Genomic DNA, 23,210 nt, shown 5'->3' on the forward strand with positions numbered 1-23,210 from the left:
GGTGCCCTTTCTTTTAAATGACAAGTATGAATGATAACAGGCTGTTTGTTAACAGGGTTGTGCAGAGGCATTGAAATTCCCTGGTGGAGAACAGACTCTAATTGAAAATGTCAAAGCATCTCCCCTTGAAGCTAGCTAAGATTTCTACCACAAATTACTCGGCGGATATATACTGTATACTGTTTGGAGCTTGAATGATGACTGCTGCATAGTTTCAAGGTCCTCGATGTAAAAGGCACCATTTTACTATCATTATCATATTTTACAACTTCAGCTATTTATCTGTCATCCCCTCATTCTTCTTTTCTTCTCAGATTTGAGAGTAACATATTCTCTGTACTTTTTTTTTGTTGATGCCAAATTATTGTTTACCTGCGTTTTGTCAAAAATACTAGGATAAAATCAACTAAGCCCCTATAATCAGATGTGAAATCAGCTGTCTGCCTTAACTCCACCCCCTGAGAGATTTGGACAGCTGATAAAATGATTCAGATCTAGTTGACGATGCATTATAAAAACCCTGATGCAGACTTGGAGAGCTTTGTAAAACCATAGAAGCTTGAATTTTGTGAATGAACTGGGGGCATTTGAAATGAATCCAAACCCATTATTATTACTTTTTATTCTCTCCTCCATGTGCACACCCACACACAGCTTGCATACAGTATGCATGCATACGTAGATGATGCATACCTATATTTCTGTTTATCTAATCTAATCTAGCTGTTTTCTCTTCAGGCTAATTGTACAACTGTAGGGAGTTTCTGGATTTCACAGCAGTGTGACTGAATATTTCCCTTGACAGTGTGTTCTTATTTTTCTTTTTTTTTCTTTTTTATTTCTAGATATATTCAGGCAGTTATTAATCTAATTCTGATGATGATATTCTTTGTAAAGCAATGTGTTGTGTGCGTGTGTGTGCGTGCGTGAGTGTATGTGTGGACCCAGAGGGATTATGGGGGGAGGGGATTAAGCCAAACCTGACACACCTATGGCTCTATCTAGCTATCTATTGATCAGTTGATCTATGAATTGATCTATCTATGGATTGATTCGTCTTACTTAACTATGTGGCCCTCCTTTCTTGCTTTTCCCTCTTCTTCCTGCCTCTCCTCCTCCCCCTTAGTGTAATTTGCTGTGTTTGTTCTTTGAAAAAAATAAAAATTAAAAAAAGGAAAAAACGAAAATGCTATCACAATAAACTATAATAAAACATTCTAAACTCTAAACATGTCATTTTGATGGTTATGTGGACATGGAAAAATACAGTATTTGAAAAAAAAAACTAAAGATTGCATTTGTATTTTCTGTCTTGGTATTTTTTGGCACCTAGTTTACACCGTGTTCCTACTCTGTTTTTCCTCCATGTATGAACCAGTCAATCATAATGGGTGCTGTTTTACTGTTTGATTTTTCCATTAAAATGAGCAGGGAGGGACTTGTGCTCTTGGGTCTGTGCTGTTTGACCTTCAGCCGTCATGGAGAGTGTACTGCCGGATGAAGGTCAGTTAGACTGAGAGCCAGCCTAATGAATGAAACATTTTTTTTTTTATAAACTCCTATCTAGTCAGTGAAGTTTTGCATGTTCACAGAATGTACATGAGCTTTGTGGTAAAATCACTTTTATTTGTACATCAGCGTATGTAATAAACATGTTAGCAGAGCAGCACCATAAGTCTATTAGATGCTGACATGTTAGCATGTGCTGGGGCCAGTGAAGGTAATTCTTGAATGCTTTACAGTTTATAAACCCCAACTAATGGATTAAATAACTAGAGTGTTTCAAAGATTCAAAATTAACCTTTTTAAGAATACTTCTTCCTAATCCTTTCAGCTTTATATTTTAGAAAAGTCTTTCAAAATTGATAGTGTCATCACTTAAATTCTGGAATGAAGTTTTAATAGCATATTAAATAAAGTGATCCACTAATACATATGTAGACTATAGCTCTTCTGATGTTAAATTAGCACATTAGCATGCTAACCTCTAAGACTCTGAGACCAATGATTATGTTAGTAGTTTGTTAGTATTGTGATGCTTGTGATAAACTTGGCATTAATTGGAGATCTTACAGTTTTGACCTGGCGATGAAGCAAAGCAATTAAAAATGATCCTAAATACAGTGAACAGCCTGTACTCAAGGCCATGGTGGTCTCTCCAACACTGTTTGAGATATTTCACTCAAAGCCACCAATGCAAACTGCATGGTAGAGGAAAGGTCAGAATCACCAAAGTCAGTCATTTATTATCTGAACCATGGATGTCATGTTTTCAGGGCAATCTTTGTAATGGTTAGACAATGAGCCACAACATTAATACCAGCTAGTGGTTTTTAATATTAAAATATTCATCCATTATCTTTAAAAACTTCTCTAGTTCAGGATCAAGGGTGCAAGAGGCTGGGTACACCCTGGACAGGTCTCAACTCTATCTCAGGTCCAACGCAAAGAGACATACACCGACAGACAACCATTTACACCTCTGGCCAATTTGGAGTCACCATTAACCTAACATGCATGTCTTTGGACTGTGGGAGGAAATCCACGCAAGCACGGGAAGAACATGCTAACTCCACACAGAAAGGCCGCAGGCTGGCCTCAAAAAATAGAATAAACTAATATATGCTGAAGTATCATATTGTGTTGTCCACCTGTCAGCACATAAAGTAGTTAAAGATCAGCTCCACCTTTACCAACAATGACCTCTGACCCAATTTTTATTAATTACTGTACATCCTTTGTCATGATTACCGTAATCATTATTGTTTAAATATATTGTTCACTAAATGGAGTACTTTTACTTTGTACTTTTAAGTAAATTGTAGATAATGTGATAATTAGTACTTGAATAAAGGATTTTATACTTGTGGTGGAGAATAACGTTTTGCTGTGTAGCTGCAGACTGCTAAGAGTGGCCATGCTGACCCTTGTGCTCTATGGAATTAATAAGACCAACAGTGTTCATGTTGTGGCAGTGCATTTATATCTAAAACAAACTTAAACCAGTGGACATTGCCACCACACACTGTGCTGGTGCTATAAAGTATAAATAAAGTATAAGTACCATCCTGCATACTGCTGACTCCAGACCTCAGATCAGCTTTTAACAGTATCTAAACAGTGTTGCACTGTTAATCACTAACCAAACATTCACATCTGAGCCTATCATATTAATAGCTCTTGAGGCCAAAGGTAAAATATACATGTGACCATTTTGTTTTATGTTTGAATGTGCATAGAGAACAGATGAAGCAAGACTGGTAAGTTAAGCCTGTTTCATCTTGCAGAAAAACTCAAATTTATGGCAAATGAAAAATTATATTTTCTTTCTTCTTATGATTTTAAATGCTCAACTTTAATACAGACATTAATGTTTCCTGTGCCACCACCTGGAGACTGACTGAGGTCCCATCACTTTACAGGCTCCAGATAGGCAGTGTTAACATGACATGACTATAAACTAAAATGGTAATGCTGGTAAGAACTACCATCTTATTTTCCAAATCACATCTTACTGTGTAGAGGAGCTATCAAAGGCGTCTCTGATCTAAACCCATTAAACAGCACTGGCATCAGTGCCTATATATTCGTGTCTTAAAGTTTTTGAGTGAGGCTGGTTTTCTAGCCAACCAAAGTAGGCCAGTAATTTATAATATGTAGCAGGCCTCAAATAAGGCAGACAGCTGGAAAAGCTGGAATTTAACACAACTAAGACCTGGGTGGCTTGATGGAGCCATGTGGATTAATTCTATGGCTGATGCTACTGTTTGATTCCTTAAAGTTAAATATTGCAGCTTTAATACAGAAGTGTGTTAATGGTGGTGTTATTAGTTATTCATTTCTGAGTTGGAGGGATTATTGACTTAAGCCCCTAGTTTTATCTAGCTACTCATAATAGTATCAGAAATGTTTAATAGACCACTTAATGGAGGGTCACTTTTAGGAAAGTGCTTTATAATAAGAGGACAACGTAAAATTATTAATACAAGGGAAAATTCTCAATTAGAAGTCAGTAACCTATTTCAAAGTTCCTTAAAGTATATACATATATACATATTACATTCATATCAATAAAAATTTATGTGGCAGCTCATGGATTTTGAGCTTATTAAAGTAACTTACTGTTTACTGTTGGATAGTTTAATCTATCAAAATGCTTCATTATTTGTAATGGAACCACAGGGGGGCACAAGCCAGTGTCTTCTTGTGCCAGTCACAAGTCTGGATAAATATAGAGGGTTTTTCAGGAAGGGCATCTGACGTAAAACTCATGTCAAATTAAACGTGCGCATCATGACTTCCACACTAAATCTGACTTCCATAGCGGATCAGTTAGGGGCCGGGTTAACAACATCCGCCACCGGTGCTGTTGACCTATAGCACCTACCTATTTGGGCTACTGTTGGTGGAAGAAGGAGAGGAGGAAGACGTGTTCATAGGCAGAGAGAGAAGAGGAAAGCCAAGAGTATAGGGCTGACAGCAGGGACTTTGAATGTGTGAATGTTGTTGACTATGACAGGAAAGGCTAGAGAGTTGGTTGAGGTGATGCAGAGAAGGAAGGTGGATATACTGTGTGTCCAGGAGACCAGGTGGAAAAAGTAGCAACGCTCAAAGCTTAGGAGCAGGGTTCAAGTTGTTTTATCATGGGTTGGATAGGAAGAGAAATGGAGTAGGAGATATCCTACAAGACTACATCTTTTGTCGAAGTTGTAATCTGAAGATGATCAGTGACTGCAAAGTATTGGTAGGGGAGAGTGTAGCCCGATAACACAGGATGGTGGTGTGTAAAATTGCTCTGGTGGTGAGGAAGATGAAGAGGACAATGGCAGAGCAGAGGATGAAGTGGTGGAAGTTTAAAAAGGAAAACAGTTTTCAAGGAAGAGATGAGACAGGCTATGGGTGGTGAGGAGGTGCTTCCAGATGGCTGGACCACTACAGCTAATGTGATCAGGGAGACAGGTAGGAGGGTACTCGGTGTGTCATCGGTGAAGGAAAGTGGACAAAGAGACTTGGTGGTGGAACGAGGAAGTGTATAAAGGGAAAAAGGTTAGCTAAGAAGAAGCGAGACACTGAGAGGACTGAAGAGAGAAGACAGGCGTACAGGGAGATGCAACATATAGTGAAGGTAACGGTGGCAAAGGCCAAACAAAGAGCATATGAGGACTTGTATGTTAGGTTGGACAGTAAGGAGGGAGATGTGGATTTGTATGAATGAGGAAAATGAAAGGGAACGAAGAGTAGAAGAGGTGACTAGTGTGGAGCAGCAAGTAGCAAAGATTAGTAAGAGTGAAGTGAGGAGGATGTTCAAGAGGATGAAGAGTGGAAAGGCAGTTGGTCCTGATGACATACCTGTGGAGGTATGGAAGTGTCTAGAAAAGGTGGCAGTAGAGTTTATGACTAGTTTGTTTAACAAGATCTTGGACAGTGAGAGGATGCATGAGGACTGGAGGAGAAATGTACTGGTGCCCATTTTTAAGGGAGATGTGCCGAACTGTGGCAACTACAGAGGAATAAAGCTGATGAGCCACACAATGAAGTTGTGGGAGAGAGTAATGGAAGCTCGGCTAAGGGCAGAGGTGAGCATTTGTGAGCAGCAATATGGTTTCATGCCAAGAAAGAGAACAACAGATGCAGTATTTGCTTTGAGGATGCTGATGGAGACGTACAGAGAAGGTCATAGGGAGTTGCATTGTGTCTTCGTAAATTTACAGAACGCGTATGACAAGGATTCAAGAGAGGTGCTGTGGTATTGTATGAGGAAGTATGGAGTGGCAGAGAAGTATGTTAAAGTGGTGTAGGACATGTATGAGAGCTGTAATTTACGTTAGATGTTCTGGAGACAAAGTCAGAGAGATCAGATTGAAGTGGTTTGGACATGTTCAGAGGAGAGACTGTGAATATATCGGTAGAAGGATGCTGAGTTTGGAGTTGCCAGGCAGGAGGTCTAGAGGAAGACCAAAGAGGAGATTTATGGATGTAGTGAAAGAGGAGATGAAGTTAGTTGGTGTGAGAGAAGAGGATGCAGACTACAGGGTTAGATGGAGGCAGATGATTTGCCGAAAGTAAAAGAAGGAGAATACTTAATTATTTGCAAGTCAATTATGTTTTTTAAGAATCAACCGAAGGTCAAGTAAATGTGGAAAACCACAACATTTCATTTGTAATGGATGGGAAGTATAAAGTAGCATAAAATGAAAATAATTAGGTAAAGTTGGTGCCAAAAGAAAATATCACCTCAGTCAAATGTTTGATGGGCAGTGAGGCAGAGTCATGAGGAGGTTATTTACTGTGAGCTGCTTTCCTAGAAAAGCATAAAAATTAAAAATGCATTAATTTGTATGTGGTTCACCTTACCTGACAAAGATATTGTAAACAGGAGATGGTTGCTGGAACTTAATATAGGATTGAATAGCTGAAAAGTAAACATCACAACTGCAGAAAACACTAACCATCCAATGCAGAATAGAAACCAGTGCTGCACCACTTTACCAAAGACAGTTATTCAATGGATACATGTCAGTGAAAGAAAATAACCAGATATTATTCAGTCAGTAGCTTCACGGGCAGATAAAGCTTTTGGTAATGTTTTTCATACTATACACTTTCAATCAATGATAATATAACTTTGAAGGCAGATGCAGTGTTCACAGGGATGGATTATCTAACTCAGGCAAGTTGCAAGTTTCTGCATGATCCATTTTAAAACATATTGAAATGAGCTGAAACCACAGGCTTGACTGGAAAAAGGGTGGAAATAGATTCCAAAATCTCAGCGTGGATGTAAAATGTGTATCCGTTATAGTAAATGGACGAGAAAGTACAGAAACACTTTAAACATTTGTTTTTACTTCCTGTGTCCTGGTCAGATCGTCATGATAAGCAAATTCCTGGCTGTGTCAGGGAAAGCTGAATTACTGCCAGTCCCTCGTGTTCCTGCAATATCCATCAACAGTTTAGCATTTTACGTCAGGCCAAGCTGCCGGTAAAAAGTTTACGTTTCATAAAAGTCACGCAAGGCTGTGTAGTCCTTTATTTATTATTACCATATCCTTGCTTAAAGTGTTTACTTCTTCTCTTATGCTACTGTAGTGAAATGTGCATTACTGGAACCTAAAGTGTGTCCTTGCCACTCATCATAACCTCATGTGGTTTATGTTTTGTAATATAAAATGTAATGATTTTAAAGGTGAAATAATAATATGACTTATCACAATTTCATAGTTAAATTAAAACCAAATAAGCAACATATTTGCACACATTTTATAATATTTGCATTCGTTATTGTTTAAATATATGGCAATAAATTAAAGCCAGACACTTCCTTTGACTAAAAACAAACTGTCCTTTTCCTTGTCCAAACCTGGCGCTTACATTACACACAGTGCAGCAAATGACTGTAGAGAGCCGGGTGTTTCACATTATTAGCAACCAGTAGCGTCTTGGGTCAAGGTCTAGTAAACTCACCTATTTTAAATCCCCACTCGCAAGTTTTTAGGCCCTAGATGGAACTGGCTTTGACTCCAGAGAGGTGACACTAGAGGTAATTTATGACAGTTTGCTTGGATACCACTGGAGACACAAAAATCTTTATACTGTGCAATTTTTTTCACAAATGTCAAATTTGGAAACAGATGATTAAAATCAGTGCAGCTCTCTTTTATTAGAACACACTGTTTTAACATATTATCTTGGATTTATTTAGTTTTCGTCCTTTCTGCTCATCCCGTGAGTTAAGGGTCGCCATAGCAGATCATTGTCCGCATGTTGATTTTGGCACAGTTTTTACGCCGGATGCCCTTCCTGATGCAACCCTCCCCAGTTTCTACCGGGCTTGGACCGGCACTGCACAGCTGGGGATGGGAATGGGCTGTTAGGGGTTCAGTGTCTTGCCCAGAGAATGAATGAATGAATTAAAAACAATGATTGATTTAAAAAAAGCATTTGTTAGGTTCAGTTTTAATACCAGATACATACAGAGACAGTAGAGTACAATTTAGCCATATATAGATTTTCAACTTTTTATTTATTATATATGTTGACCTAAAAACTATGACAAGGGTCTACCCCAACATTATTTTACCTTGCAGACACACAGTATTCATACATGTCATAATCAGTACTGAAACATTCAAATGAAGTTTCCTGTTCCTGTTGGCTTCACATTTTTCCTGTTTGCACAATCATGACAGTAGAGCCTTTCTGACCCAGAGGTTCAGGGTTACTGAAAGGCTTTCTGGTCAGTCTAAAGGAAAATGCAATTGTCAAATGTCGCTGTTTGGTCTTACTTTAAAAAAATCACTAACAGAAATGTTTAACAACAATACAAACTGGAACCAAGTCTTAGCCAGTAAAAAAACAAAGCTTTTAAAACTTTATTGGATTTTGCTCACTGCCATGTGAAAGAGTGAGAACTTTTTCTTTTCTCAAACACAGCCAGAACATGAAAAACAGTAGGCCTAATTTATGTAATAATTTTAAAGTAATTTAAAAAATGATGAATGTATCACCGTATTACAACATCCAAAATGTATCTGTTAATATAAATGATCTGTTAATTATTTATCTATTAAATACATCAAATTATTTAAAAACTGGTCATCCTAAAAAAAGGCAGGCCTTAAAGCACGTCACCCACAAATTTCCCTGGAGAAAAGCAGTGTTCCCTTGATACTGGTTTCTGACTTTGTGTTATTAAGTCTTTCATTAAAAAATAACAAGCCAAGAAATCAACGTAATTTGGAGTCACGTTTCTTTTCAAATAATAGTCTCATTGTCGCAGATGTGTGTTTTTCATCCCTAAATGAGAGCTCAAGGAGAGCGTCACACAGGCACGGCGGGGTCAGTGACCGCGCACGCCGCCTGTTTATCTGTATGAGGTCCTCGGGAGCGCGCCCCCCCTGGCCAAGGAAGGTGAGCGAGTGTCTGGAGGGGAGGACTCGGGAGCGCGACCAGCCGAGGGATCGATCGGATTAAACTCGATTTGAGTGAAATTAACACAAAGGAGAGAAGAGCAACGCACACTAGTCGGTGAGGTCGCGGATGCGAAGCGCACCGGAGAAACATTTCATGAAAAAAAACACCCACAAAACTTGAACTTTTTTTCTCTCTGTTTATTTATATTTCAAACGAAGAAGGACCACGGTGGATTTTTTTTTCAAGCAAGCGGAGATACTAACCGTACTAACAAGGAGTTGATTTGATAAAAGCCCGAAGTGACCGAGCTTGTTGGGTAAGCTAACAAATCCTCTCTTTGAATGAGTGCGTTTCAAATTTAGTCGAGCAGAATTCAGTTCGAATGCATTGCTTCCACTGTGACCACTGGTTCTGAATCAAAACAATTTATATCCACACTGAATAGTAAGTTTTCCATACTTTCTCATGGCTATCGGACTCTTTCACCGCCGTGCGAGTTGGGTTGCAGCCGGACGGGCATCTCATTCAGTGCTAACTTACTGGAACAGATGACGTTCGGGACTGCTGTTCTGTTCGCCTTCTGTTTTAATTATCGCATTTCAGGAGAAAGTCATTGAAGGTCCATGTAGCTGCCATGCCGATATGCTAACAATAGCAAGTTTAGCTTTGCCACCCGCTGCATCGCTCACACACGCACAACAGTCCCGGTAGCTAGTTGAAAAGTGGAAAGAAAATTCCCAGCCTCACACACAGAGCGTCTCTGTTGTCGAGTCTGTTCCCCCGACAACTTGTTGAATTTCGAAATCTAAAATATCGACTTAATTCAGTTTTAAAGTGAGTGTTAGCTTTGTTAGCTAATTGTGTTGGAGCTTGTAGAAGACACGAGGTGGCTCGAGCGTAGAGGTGAGTCACTGGCCGACTGAATGAGGGGAGCTCTCTGAGGGAGATTCCCAGCGGAGAATACTTGGCACATATGCCCAAAAACGATTCGCTTGGCTTGAAACAGTGTTTTTATATAAAAGTATGGGCAGTAGCTGTATCTTTACTGAAATTATGTGTTATAATTGAAAGGGACAGTGTGAAGTGTCCGTAGTAGTCGCTGGTTTTATTGGAGGAAGGGACAGAGCAGTGGAGGAGAGGAGGGGGAGCTGTGAGGCCAAGCGGTCATTCCATACAACCATGTTTTTTCATGTTCCCTTTTTTTTTTTACATTGCGAGACCCATTTTAAAGTATCCGAAATGCACTTTGGTGCGTCTGTGCTGGTTTGGGCCAGAGAGGAAAGTGTTTTGCTGGGAGAAAAAGTGAGATGAGTATATCGTTCCCTGGTCCGGAACGACGTGCGAAATACCGCTGATAGGCTAATTAGCCGTGCTAGCCGCTGGAGGTTAGCCCAGTGCTAGGACACAGAAGTTCAGCGAGGCTGCGGGGAACGTCTCATCCTCATTGTGTACAGGCAAAGACCACTTATTAGCTCCGGTATACTAGCTGCTAAGCTGCTCGGGGCTTTTATCAGTCGGTGCACAGCCCTTGGCCAAAGAAATAAACTTTAAGTCTTTTTCGCTTCACTTTTTGTCGAGGTTTCCAAACAAAGTCGTGTTATCTACATGTTCTCTATATGTCTCTTTGTTGTTTCGGCCTTGGTTAAAAGAACTTGTCTGTAATGTTACGTCGTATTAACCGAAGTTTCATAAGCACACTGCTACACTTGTTACCGGTATGAATAAAGCGCAGCACAAAATACCTGCCGGTGCTCCTGTGTTTCTCAATAGTTCAAACACCGCGTCTTTAACGAATAGCATTACCCAAACGATAGTTTCTACTACTTTGCAGGAAGACTGTATTGCGTTTGTTCCCTGCGCTTTCCTGTGCTCTTTCTCCATTATGTGTTCTGTAATCGGTCAACTTGCATAATGGTCACCCTGTCGCCTTCACCAAACTTTGGCTGCGATTAAATCACTGACAAACTAAGCGTTACATGGTCAAAAGACACACATTTTTGCCGTTTATTTCACACGACAGATTTAAATTGGTCCCATTTAGTGGACATGTCCCGAGTCTCATCCTGCCTGCCATAAACTAGAGCCAGGAGCTTGCTACCCCCACCACCTTGTGTCTGCGAGCCAAGATGGCAGCTAGTCACAGGGCCACAGAGGGAGAGACAAGAGGCCCCTACCACACAAACACACGCTCACGCGCGCCCGCGCGCACTATTTGGTCTCTTTCACGTCTGTCTCTCTTTTCTTGTGGTTAGAGTTGAGGAACTCTTTCCCGTTTCAGTTACAGTGATGCCTTGGTTTGTCAAAATTGAACCCAGCTGGATCCTGGACACAAGTGAAAATTCAACCATTTAGTCTTAGGAGTGACAACTCCAATTTCTTTTAAATATTTGAATCTTTTTAATGGCTTTATAGATTAAGAGCAGTTTACTAATAGTTACAATTTTTTTAAGTTTCTGTTTTGGTTCAAGCTCTGGTTTGCTTTTGGGGTTGGCTGGTAGGTTTTAAGTACAAAAAACATTATACATGACCATTATTCACAGTCAGTGGGCTAAAACTTTCAACACTTTAGTGAGCAAAACAGCTACTGAACTGGTTGTTGATTCAAAAGCTACTATGACTAGATTTAATTATTGTTATTTAGTAGTTGGACACATAATCTGCCCAAACCAGTACCTGATGATTTTTTTTTTTTTGCCAGTACCTTAGCTAGGGAAATCCCTGCCACGTTATGCTGGGGGGGTCAGATGCGGGGATACACTAAATGCAGGCAAATGACTCATTCCCTAAAAACGAAGCATTAACGTTTGCCAGTAAAGGGCAGTTTGAGAGATCGATACCAGTAAGTTTCCTCAGTGGTTCTTGTTCTCCACGTTTCCGCCTATTCACGTATCTTAGCCAATGCAAGCTTACATTTTAATGGCATTAAGATTACCAATAGTAATAATAATTTTGTTTGGTACAGGTTTCTATTAGTGTTGTGTCTTTGAATATACCGTCCTGTGTTTTTGGCCTATGAATCATTAGTTACATCCTTGATGTGCTATGCTATTGATCTTTTACCTGTCACAGTTTTCATACTTCTTCAGAATAGGTCAAAATAAGAGGAGTTAACATTTAAAGTGAATGAAAGCAAAGCAAACCAAATGAGGATTGGCCAAAAGCAAAATACATTTGTTTGTGTATGAATCTACTGCCATGCTGACAGTACTAAAACTTGTGCCAGACGATTTCTGTTATTGATACTTTTTTCCATTCCATCTCCCTTTTTCCTCTCACATGTAATTCATTGCTTAGTCATTGTCTTTTATAATTAACCTTCAAAAGCATTTTTTTTATTAAATTCATATCTACTTTTTGACAGTTTTTACTTCTTGCACAGAGCACAACAAACCAATATGAGTTATCTAAAGCATCCACGATCTGGATGAATTTATTCTTTCGCTTGACTTATCAGTTGATAATTTTAGAAGCTAAGTTGCATTACAAACAGGCGGTTTACATGTTACCGTGGATTAACTGGACAGAGAGCAGAGAGCTATGTCTCTGATGGGGGTAGAGTTTGTTTTTGTTTTTTTTTTGTCTTCAGTACACTAAGAGGAAGTTTAGATCAAAAGCACATTTTCACTTTCATCGTGACTTCTTTTTTTTGTTGCCCTAAAGTGATTTTCAAGTTTAAACTTCTATAACCACTGACACACTTTGTGCATTTTGGTGCTAAACTGGACTCGAAACATCAACTTTAGTGGTTACTTTGTGCAGGGGAAAAAAGTTTGTGGTCAGTATTTTTTAGCTTCAAAATAAAATGCCCTGACTTGATGCATTAAACAGGATTAAATAGCCAATGGGGTTTATGTACAGGTTGTAGCCTTTTCACTGTTAAATTAGCAGTACAACACAGTACTGCTCAAATGTTGGAATAACAATACAAATGAAAAAGCCACTTCAACACTGAAGTAATTTTCTTCCAACATAACTACCACCATATAATTTCTGCTTTGTATGTAGGATGTCCCAGAAGTTGGTAACTCTTCTAAAGTTTTATTTACTCAGTCTCACTTTTACACTTCCTAAACAGTTGGTAAAAAGCCACTGTAACCAAAATCAATAAGTCATCTTAGTATACCTTTGTTCCTTAGGTTTCCATTGTTTAAAAAAACATTTTCACATAGGTGGGTGTCTAGGAAAAATGTGATTAGGTTCTTAGCTGGCGGCTTTTGCCACAACTTGTTTATTCAGTTATAATGCCATGTCTGTGAGCTTTAAAGGAAAATCTAAACTATAGTTGGTGGAAACTGGTCTATTGATGTTCAGTTGTAATTTGCATAGTGTAGGAACTGTTGTATTGTATTTATGAGGTTATAGCAGGCTTTACCAATTTTCTGAAAGCTTTTCGATAGCACAGGTATTTCTCTGGTCAGACATAAGAATTGAAAGTAATTATACAAACATTCCCTCCCTGTCACCAGTTTGAAACTTGTTTTTAAAAGATAGATGACTTTGACTACAAAGCTTAATGCAACATTGAGCTGACATATTGTTCTCTCAGTAGGGTAGGCAGCACCAGGTGCTGCAGTGCTCCTGTTGGACAGTTTAGTGGTGGGTGCCTGAGCCTGAGTGCTGGTGTTTGTTAGGGTGGCCATTTTGTCTCCTATCATGTGTTGTTGATGGCAGGCCTCTTGGAAGAGAAGAGGTGCTGTTGTTTATCTCGTATTTTTCATCTCACCATCTATCGTTTTACCTACACCCCCCACCCACTTACTCCCCTCTCTGCCCTTCCATGAGCCATCTCCTCTTAGTTCTCATTTTCTCTCTCTCCCCCTCTCCCCCTTTGCCTGTCTGTTTCTTCCACTCGCCTCCCCTCAAGTCCTCTCATTTCCAGCCAAAAGGTTAGCGGGGGTCTTTAGCGCCGTGGTGACATTCATAGCAGAGTGTCATCACTGTCTCGCTTCTGCACTCTTATCCCTCCCTCTCACCTGTCTCTCCCTCTGTCACCCCCCACCTCCGCTCTTGCCTTCCCCACCTTCCTCCTGCAGCGAGGGCCTTCTGGACCAAGTGCTTTGCCCTGAAGAGAGGCTGGCATTAATACAGCTCTCAAGGGTTTGTGTATGTGCGGTGTGTTTTTCCTCTCTCCCTCTGTGTGTGTGTGTGTGTGATATTGGAGATGGCCTGTCAAGTACATTTTTGGCCCGTATTTGCCTTTTAATCTATCCTTGACCTCTTCTGATGTTGATGTGTAGCACATCCTGTTTTTCCCTTTTGTGCTTTAGCTCTTGTATACAATTTAACCTCATTGCTGCTGGGAAACAAATAAGCAAATCTAAAACCCGGGACTCTCCGCTGGAAATATGTGGGAGTTTTGTGTCATCAGCTGCTGATGAATGCCTTAGTTGAAAAGTGCCTTTAGCATCGTCTGGGTGTGTGCTGCAGTTTAATGGTACAGTTCTTGCATTTGTACATTCTTCCACCGATGTGATTTTTATGTTGCAGTGAATCACCGCTTGCTTTTTAGAATCAACATATAGTTAAGAAGATGGAGATGGATGCAAAGTTTGGGAGGGGTGTATAAAGAATGAATAATGTAATCCCATACAAGAGAGCAATGTATTACCATTAAAAATGTCCACTTTTTTCCATTAGTTTTTCTTGTGTATGCAGTTCTTCTAAATGTATACTGCTGTTCAGCATTAGTAGTTAATGCCCTCACAGTGGTTAGATGGACCAGAATAGGGTTTTGATCTTGCTGAAATTTATTACTCAGCTGTAGTTGTAAAACCTCGCTAAAGACATCCTCTGTTGGATTCAGACCCCCAGCAGCAGCACGTTTGATCCTGTAGAGCGCATTGACTCAGGAAAAAGGCGTGGGTCTTTGTGTGTCCCAGGAGAGAAGTTATCCCAAAGCTTTATAGGAAGGACTCTGGAAGTCAATTGGTTGTTAACAAGCAGGAAGGTGGGGCAGTAAAGGGAACTGGCCAATCTCTGGGGAAACTGTTCAAACCTCCCTGTCCTTATTGGTCTAAAAAGGGCATGCCAGTAGCTCTGATTGATTAGGGAGGTGTGGGGGTAGCATGATAAAAAGCTTGCTCTGCACTGTTTGTATGTGACTTCCTGTTTGTTCTTGCATAAAAGCATATTTAGGTGTTTTCTGCAAGGGGGGGGGGAATTCATCATAAGAAAACTTTTCTTTGGAAGCTCATCATATTCATTTTGTGTTCAAAAAGGAAAATCTAGACTGCGAATCTAGTGGTAACAACTGATATGGTTTTATTGCTCAGAAAGGTTTCCAGTGCTTCATTTACTCTCTCCACACAGGGATGACAAATTCTCTCTACCACTGAAAACCTTTGGTGGTTTTATGAACAATTGAAATAGGCTTCTGGTTACAGACAGATTCTGTAGTTATTAACAAGTCTACATATTTAAAGTTTGACAAGAGTTTCAGGGTTTTCCCCAAAGCTTGTAACAGTGGCTGCTTGCCACTCTGATAACTCATTTGCATTACTGAGCAGCAAATTCCCCCTCACCTGCAGCAGTTTGATTTCTGATTTTCCATTTTGAGTTTCTGAACACAATTCTAACACCAATATAATTTTATTTTTAATACCTCTGTCACCAGGTGTGATCTAAGTTTGAGGGAAAGGTGACCATCAATTAGTGTGATGGTGGAAGTGGAAACTAGTCCAGCCATAAGATTCCAGCCAGATAGAGGCACTTGCTGGGGTCAAAAGCGGATGCAACTATATTATCACAAAGCAGTATTATCAAACCGAACAAAATCGAACCACATCAACATAACAATGTGAACACATGCAGGGGAAACAAAATACTTAGCTGTCAAGCAACACTATATTAGAACGTTTCTGCAAAAGTCAACGTGAGCCAAGGTGCAGCAGACCACTGAGCAGCAAAGATCTGGTAGAGCACCATCGTAACTCAAGTTTACACTAGCTTTATAGGATTATTTTTTCTCATTTCTGAGGTGTTTCAGAACAAGAAAAAATTGTTTTCAAATTGTTCAATTTGTATGGTATGTCACAGCTCATTGTAAAGCAAAATTTTGAAAGCGTATGTACAATAACTTGTGACTTAGTTACCTAACAGTAAAATGAATCCTCTCCCCCATGTGATACATGTGAGATGTTTGGTGAACAACCCTGAGTGTGTTGGTTGGTTTTTGTGGGTCAGTCTTTGCAGGGATCACATCCATGTAAGATATGTTAATTAGCTCTTGTTGTAAAAGTGTAAGCCTTTTACTTTTACAGTGGCGTGATGTTTGAGACTGTTGGGCAGTTTTACATAATTCTTGAGAGAATTTCACTTCAACCAGAACCTGCTCACCTCATCACCACTACGCATTCTTGTCTGGGTACCCTATTGATTAAATGAATTGTGGCGTAAGGAAAATGTGAAAGATTCATTAATGTTGACTTGGCACTACCTCAAAACAAAGAATTGCAATACTGTTTCACTTCCAGCATTGGACTCATTAAGTTCATTCTTCCCCCCTTGCTGGTGTCTGAAATTAAAGACTTATTTAGGCTTCGAATTAAATTAAATTAAATTCAGAACCTTTATAACTGACATTTACATTATTACTTCCATAGTAAGTAAAAAAAAAATCAGTAATTATTATTGTAACAATGCATTTAAATGTCTTTTCTGCATTGGACTTCCCAACCTTTTAATCCCTCCCCTCGGTGTCTTTATCACATACATGCATCTCTCACCTTGAATACACTTAAATGTGCAAGTGACTTACACATACTAGACTGTTTCAGGAACAGGTTCTTTAGCTCAGTGAGCACATGCATACAGCAAGACACACACTCTCTCGTGCTCTTGCTCTTTCTCTTTCTCCTCCCCCCACCCCACCCCCACTAGCAGGTTCATTGGCCACCCCTTGTGGCCTACTTCTCTCTATGTCTCTTCCTCACCCCCACCCGTCCTCTCCTGTCCTGTGCCTCTGTGTCCTCTGGGATCAGGCTGAGAGCTGGCCAGTAGTTTTTTCCTACCACATGGTAAAGGCAGGGAACAGATTGGATAAACACAGCCCTTTCCTGCTGACCCACCACCGCTGCCCAGCCTTCCCCTCCAAACACACTCGCCGAGACGCACTCTGCACACACATACTGTCCATTAACGAAGCAGCCGTGCGTAAAATGACCAGATTTTCTCTAGCTTCACTGCTTCTTTCTTCTCTCACTCTCTTGATCCCACCCTCTCTACCCCACCCCCTCATCCTCTTCTCTCTTCCTTCCTTCCGGGCCTCAAAATCCCAGCCCTAAACACACGGCCCTGCATCCCCTCACTTGAGCATAATTACACACACAGCTTAGCCAGCTCCTGCATGCTGTCCTCCATTTGGTAACAAAGGTATAAATTATAGCGCCTTAGATCCTTGTGGTAATGGGTGGTGGATGGGTGCACACGTGTTCTCCAGAGGAAGAAGGAGATCACTCACTCCTTCAGGTGTCTGGTTAAGTTGTGTCTGCTGAGGTTTTGGTATAGTTAATTTTTTTTTTTGGCTTGGTTTTATTTGTCTGTGCCTGCCTGGCTGCCTGTCTCAGAGGAAACATGGTGTTGACATGGCAGAGATTTCCTGTAGTAAAGCCTGGAGGCTACAGACAGTTTAGCTGCCAAACTGTCAACAGACCAGACAGGACTGCATTGAGCTGCTGTTGGCTAATCTTTCCTCCTTCATTCTTCCTTCACCGCAGACTTAACACTGCATAGACACAGTGAATTTGTGTGAATTCGTGAGTTGTGTAGTCCATTTTTCCATTTCAGATTTGTTAGAACAAATAAAATGGGCAAAATACTGTTACTTTGCAACATGTTTTGGTAAAAAAAAAATAAAAAATTAAACATTCTCAGCTCTCACATTAGTCATGGTGCATGAAATATGTTCATCGGATGCCTCAGACTGACAAATTACATTTAACACACTTTAAAAAATGTTTACAGCAAAAATATGAGAGGTGAGCTATAGTGGATAGTTTCCTAAAATATTAGAAATGAGTTTTAGGTGCGGCACATCTGTGTGTATGCACATTTATAACGTTAAATGGCTAATAAAGAGTTTGAAACTGTGTAATATTGTGATTAAGTTTTCAGTATTTAGAGAATGAAAAATCTGTGCTGGGGCTGACCAGTGATGATTGTTTTCATTAGTTTATATTTGGATTTCTGTTGAATGAAGTCTCATCTCCCAAATGCACTACACTGAATAATTGTAATGCTGCAGAGGCAGTTTAGTTGCATTACCAGTGATATTCTGTGGTTTCACTTTGACAGAGCTGCACAGTCAGTGTAGGTTCCTTAGGCTAGCTCATTTAGAGAGTCCGCTAAAGCATTGCACATCAAAACCACTTGGTGATAACTTATTGTTTCAGGTGAGGAACTTGGGAGAGAGCTGTTAATTGTGTGGTTGGAGTCGTAGGCTCATGCCAACCTCTAGCAGTTATTGAACCAAATGCTTCTGTATGTTTTGTCTCATTATGTTTAAACTGGATAATAAAGTCCCTTCAAGGTCAAAGACCTGATACAGTGTGTTACGTTTTATTTTGGGACATGGTTTGCTTGGGGTTTCAACACACAACAGAAGCAAGTAAGAGGCCCTTTTCCCTCCCAACCTAAAACTCTGCTCTTCACACAGCTTTAATTTCGGTTCCCAGGCGTTACCTACTATAAGGTAGCAGGTCACATTTAACCTGATGACAATAATGCCCACAACCATATCTTAACTGGTCTGTTTAGCTTGCAGTGCTGCTTGGCCACAGTTTTCCTGTCGATTGGTGCTGGAGTCCATTAATTGATTAGTCAATTAAAATGTAACCAACTAGTAAGAGTTTTGATAATGAATCACCTGAGCAATTAGCCAAACTTCAGATGGTTCCAGGTTCTGTGAGAATTTAATACTTTTTTATTCACAGATTTCTAAATGGACTCTTGGTTTTTGATTCTACATTTGAAGATGTCGTCTTGTGAGGGGACATTTGAACTACAAATTAAATAAATACTAAAAAGTTCTTGTCATTTAATTTACATTTTAAAAAAGTGCGTTGCCAGGCAGATGTTAAGTGGACATTGCTAAATACAGTTATAAATGACCACCTAGCTGAATTATGAACAGACTGTAGATTCTCCTGGTGAGGATTCCCTTTTATATTTAGGTGTGCAGTGTTTTCCATACATTGAGTTATTGGCGTTCATTGGGTTATTCTATTTTAGAGCTGCACACGACACATCGCTCGCACTCTCCTTTTTTCCTTTCTATACACATGCACTGACCTGACTATTAATGCCTGTTGCAATGATCTCTCGCATCCAATTCTTCAAAGTTAATAGCATGCGTGAAAGATATTAGGAGTGGAAGTAGAGGTTTAGGTTTACCTTAAACTTTTATTAAACATTATTTCAAATCTAATTTTGCAGCCTGTTTCTGCTTATTCCTTTTCTGTCTAATACTGTTCCAGTTGTCACATAGTCTGTGGTGTCCTTTTTTCCTTTTGAATGTAATTTCAGTTTAAGAATAGAGTGACTATAAATTGCAAAGTGCCTTGCATTAGTTTTGTAAAAGCTTGTCTTATTAGACATGTATATTAAACTAATATGGATATGGAGTACGTATTCATTCATTGTGTCATGAAATAAAAACTACACTGGGCGTTCCTCTTAATGAATCACTTCTGAAAGTGCTATTGGTGCACCACTAATAATCAAGATTAGGAAATGCTGTCTCACAACGGTGATGCTTTTATTGAGTCATCACCTCTCTTGATACTGACCCCTTGTTGTTAAGAGGTCACACATGTATAGGGTTGTCATCTCTGAAAACACTGATAAACATCAATGTGGTCTTGTGAAGCCACAACTTCTCAGCTGTGACTCTTATACTTTGCTGTCACATTATAAATCACTAAAAGGGGATTCTGCAGATAAGACACAGGGTAATGTTAACCACCCAGCAAATAAGTGAATGTAGAGTGTTTCTGTTGGAAAATGTATTGCAGGATTATCAAAATGGATGCAGCTAAGCCTTGTTAAATTACATAACTGTTTTAGCTGTACTGCAATCTTCAAAGTGTGCATTTGTTTCTGTGAGCAGCACAAAAATTAGACCATAATGAATTAATTGAATAAATAAGACAGGTGTGTAATGGTAGACCCTTATTTACCTGTGTTGAGTAAATATAGTTGCAAATTGTTAGTTGTTGTGGATGCTAAGAATGGGTATTAAAATTAGTTTTTTAAGGTTGAATACTTAAGACATTTAAGGTCGATTATAAGAACAACCGTGAAATAAATCCTGCAGGCCGAACTGTGGAAACGTAGCTTTATCCCACATATTGAGCAGTCTGTTTTGTTGTCCATCTGACTAACTGCACGCTTCGCTTTGCTGAGTCTGCTGTTCTCATATTTCCCATCTGGCCATGTGCTCTTTGTGTAGCTAACAGGGAAACAGTGTCTTAACATTAGTTCCACATTACTGTGGTGTAAAAAGTAAATGGCTCTAAAAAGTATTCAATTACATTGAAATGTTTTAATTATTTAAATAATTGATTTTTCATGCACATTACTACTAGTTAGGGATGCTTGTGTTTGCTTTGCAGTGTTTGTTTGTTTTCTAGGAAATTTGACACTTAAAGGGGCACTAAACCCTGGTCAATTTTTGCAATTTCTTTCAGTTTGAATAAAACGGTGTAGTTCTGTTAAATCATCTGATCTATCCCAAATAGTGACACATGTACATATTGACCTAATTGCTTAGAAGATAGCTGTAGCAATATGTGTCCCCTCTCCTGACCTCCTAATGCAACCCTTTCCTCTCCATGTGCTCCTTGCTGGGTTTTTTTTTTTTTTTTTATTGACTTCAATTAAGTTTCAAGAAGATTCTACAGTTTAATCAAATTCTCTGCTACACTAGAATAAATTTATGCTACATATCTAATAATTACTTTTTCGGACAGCTTTAACCAAAGATGAAACTATTTTACTGTATTAATAAATGAGCAATAACACTTAATTGACAGTATATTCACTTTTACTTAAAGTACTATTTAATTAATATTATTATTATATATTTATATTTAATGAAAATTATAATGCTGATTCAATTGTATGAGAATTCTAGAGGATGAAGTCTTTCATACCAATAAACTGTCTTGTGTTAACTAATAGGACTTTCTGTTATTTATTTGTCCACATCTGTAACAGAGAATGTCAGTAGGCTGCAGTAGAACATCTAATGCAGTACAGTCAAACAGCACCATCTTCCACAAATATATACAGGTGTATTAACTCCTCTAAGACTTTTTTGCACATAACTGGATAGTATTTTTATGAAACAGGATTTACTATGGAACTCTTATTAAGCTTGGTTACAAGCTGTTTTTTTTTCTCTGTAGGTGAAAACAGTTAACATAGTGTATAAAACAGTCAGCTTTTGTTTTAGCATGGTCACAGCAATTCTCCACAACTAGAGGTTAACACTTACCTACAGTAGACAGGGGACCATCGCACAGCACTCTGTTTACATTTTTTTCTTTTTTTTCCTGCACATACAAAATTAACAGGGTTTTTCTTTTTCTCTCTTTTTTTTTTTTTTTTTTTTACACGGCTTTTATGCCCAAGAATAAACATTGTCAATGTCTACCTTCACCTGTGCACCTTCCTTTGTTCTTCTGCTACCGCCTTGAGCTGAGCCCTGCCTTGGCAAGCACGGGCAAAAGCAGAGGAGACTGGATAAACTCCACAGCTTTCAGACCCACTTATTTAATTCTTTGCTCTGTTCAGCTACCACTAAATTCCACTGAGTTGAGAACTATTTCGGTTATTAGCATTTCTACTTGCACCAGTGCGCCTAAATAATTATTTACATGCACATACTCTAAATTCCACTTGCATATGTGAGTGAAATGCCCGCACTGTACAGCCAGCCCTCTTATGACAACACGGTGCCATGGCAAAACTATCAAGCAAAATTCTTGTCAGACCAGTCTCACACTGCTTGATAGTATAGAAATAGCTGTTAGGCTCCTCAATAAGTGTGTGTTACAGCAGGGGGAGGGGAGGTATAGTGATCAATATGCCTCATCCTTGGATTAGATTTGGCATCTAAATTGGGACGCTGACCGTTCACCTAATTTCATCAGAGAGACTGGGAGATGCAACCTCAGTAGTCAACAAGTGCGTTTAAAACTAAACTTATTCTGTATTGTAGTGTGCGTCTTTCAGAGCTGACAGGAAATCAGTTGCCTTGGTAGTAGCTTGCTGCAAAGGATGTGAAATTACACTTGATTACTCTGACCTGCTACACACACTTACTCACATGCACACTCACATGAGTGTAGTGATTGATATGCATAGGAAGTGATGTAACTCAACAGTGAAACATAGCAGTTGCTTACACTGGTAGGTATCTAGAAGCCGCAATAGTTTTAAACTTTTTGTAAAGGCTGTTTGTCTGCTGGGCAGTTGTACTGGGAGGTTACCTTGACCCTTTTAGAAAATTAGATGTGCCAAACAGTTGATGAGGACTTCTCACTTGTGAGGATTTGTAGCTTCTCTCTGTATTTATAACGGATTATGTTAGTGGTTTTCTTTTGGATTTTTAATTTAAGATGGCATCTTGTGATATGGGAAATTGTGACACATTATTACATTTATTTTTCTAAATGTGATTTATTTATTTTTGTGGAAATCTCTGTTTAGCCAGCTATGGATTTCTTTCAGCAATTTCTTAGAGTAGTACACTGGAACCAACACCCTAATTGAAGGCCTTAACTCTGGCAATCTGCTGATACAATCTGATCTAATAAATTTACCTGTGATCCAGCATCCAAAGTTTGCTGCTTGGTTTTTCCATTTATAGACAGCAGCTTCTGTCAGCCTAGTCTTTGCAGTCTGTCCCACACTACACTGTCAGTGCTAGTCAGACCTCTGGCTTTTTGGCAAATTCAACATGTTTAATTGCGTGACGTATCCTTGATTAGAAGTACTTACGAAGTGTCTTTGGTGAGTTGAAAAGGGAAGGCTAACGCTGCTTCGTTGACAGCTTGTACATATGCAGTTCCAGGTCCTGCACTTTCTCTTGCTGTAATGTAAAAAGTGCAGTGCTCGTCACCTCTCGCCTTTGTGGTGTGTTCAAGCCCCACTTGTCGGCCCAGATGAAGCTGACGTGAGTCGACGCAGCAGTTGATCTTTATTTTTATTTATTTATTTTTCCTCAGCAATTTTATGACAATGGCTTGGTGTGTCACAGCTCTTACACACGCATGCACAGATAATGCTCTACAGAT

At 39.4% G+C, this 23,210-nt stretch overlaps 1 protein-coding gene across 3 annotated transcripts in view; it reads left to right on the forward strand.

Moving 5' to 3' along the window:
• Positions 1 to 8,888: 8,888 nt before the first annotated feature.
• chd7 (chromodomain helicase DNA binding protein 7) overlaps positions 8,889 to 23,210 on the forward strand; it is a 70,207-nt gene continuing 55,885 nt past the window's right edge. For 2 of the 3 annotated variants that reach the window (XM_067474496.1, XM_067474499.1), the window contains exon 1: positions 8,889 to 9,229. The gene's annotated coding sequence lies outside the window, so the exon portion shown is untranslated. The remainder of the gene's footprint in view (positions 9,230 to 23,210) is intronic. The other variant, XM_067474498.1, reaches the window with a different exon arrangement.

The sequence above is a fragment of the Channa argus genome, chromosome 14 (assembly GCF_033026475.1).
Source record: "Channa argus isolate prfri chromosome 14, Channa argus male v1.0, whole genome shotgun sequence".
Lineage (NCBI taxonomy): Eukaryota > Metazoa > Chordata > Actinopteri > Anabantiformes > Channidae > Channa > Channa argus.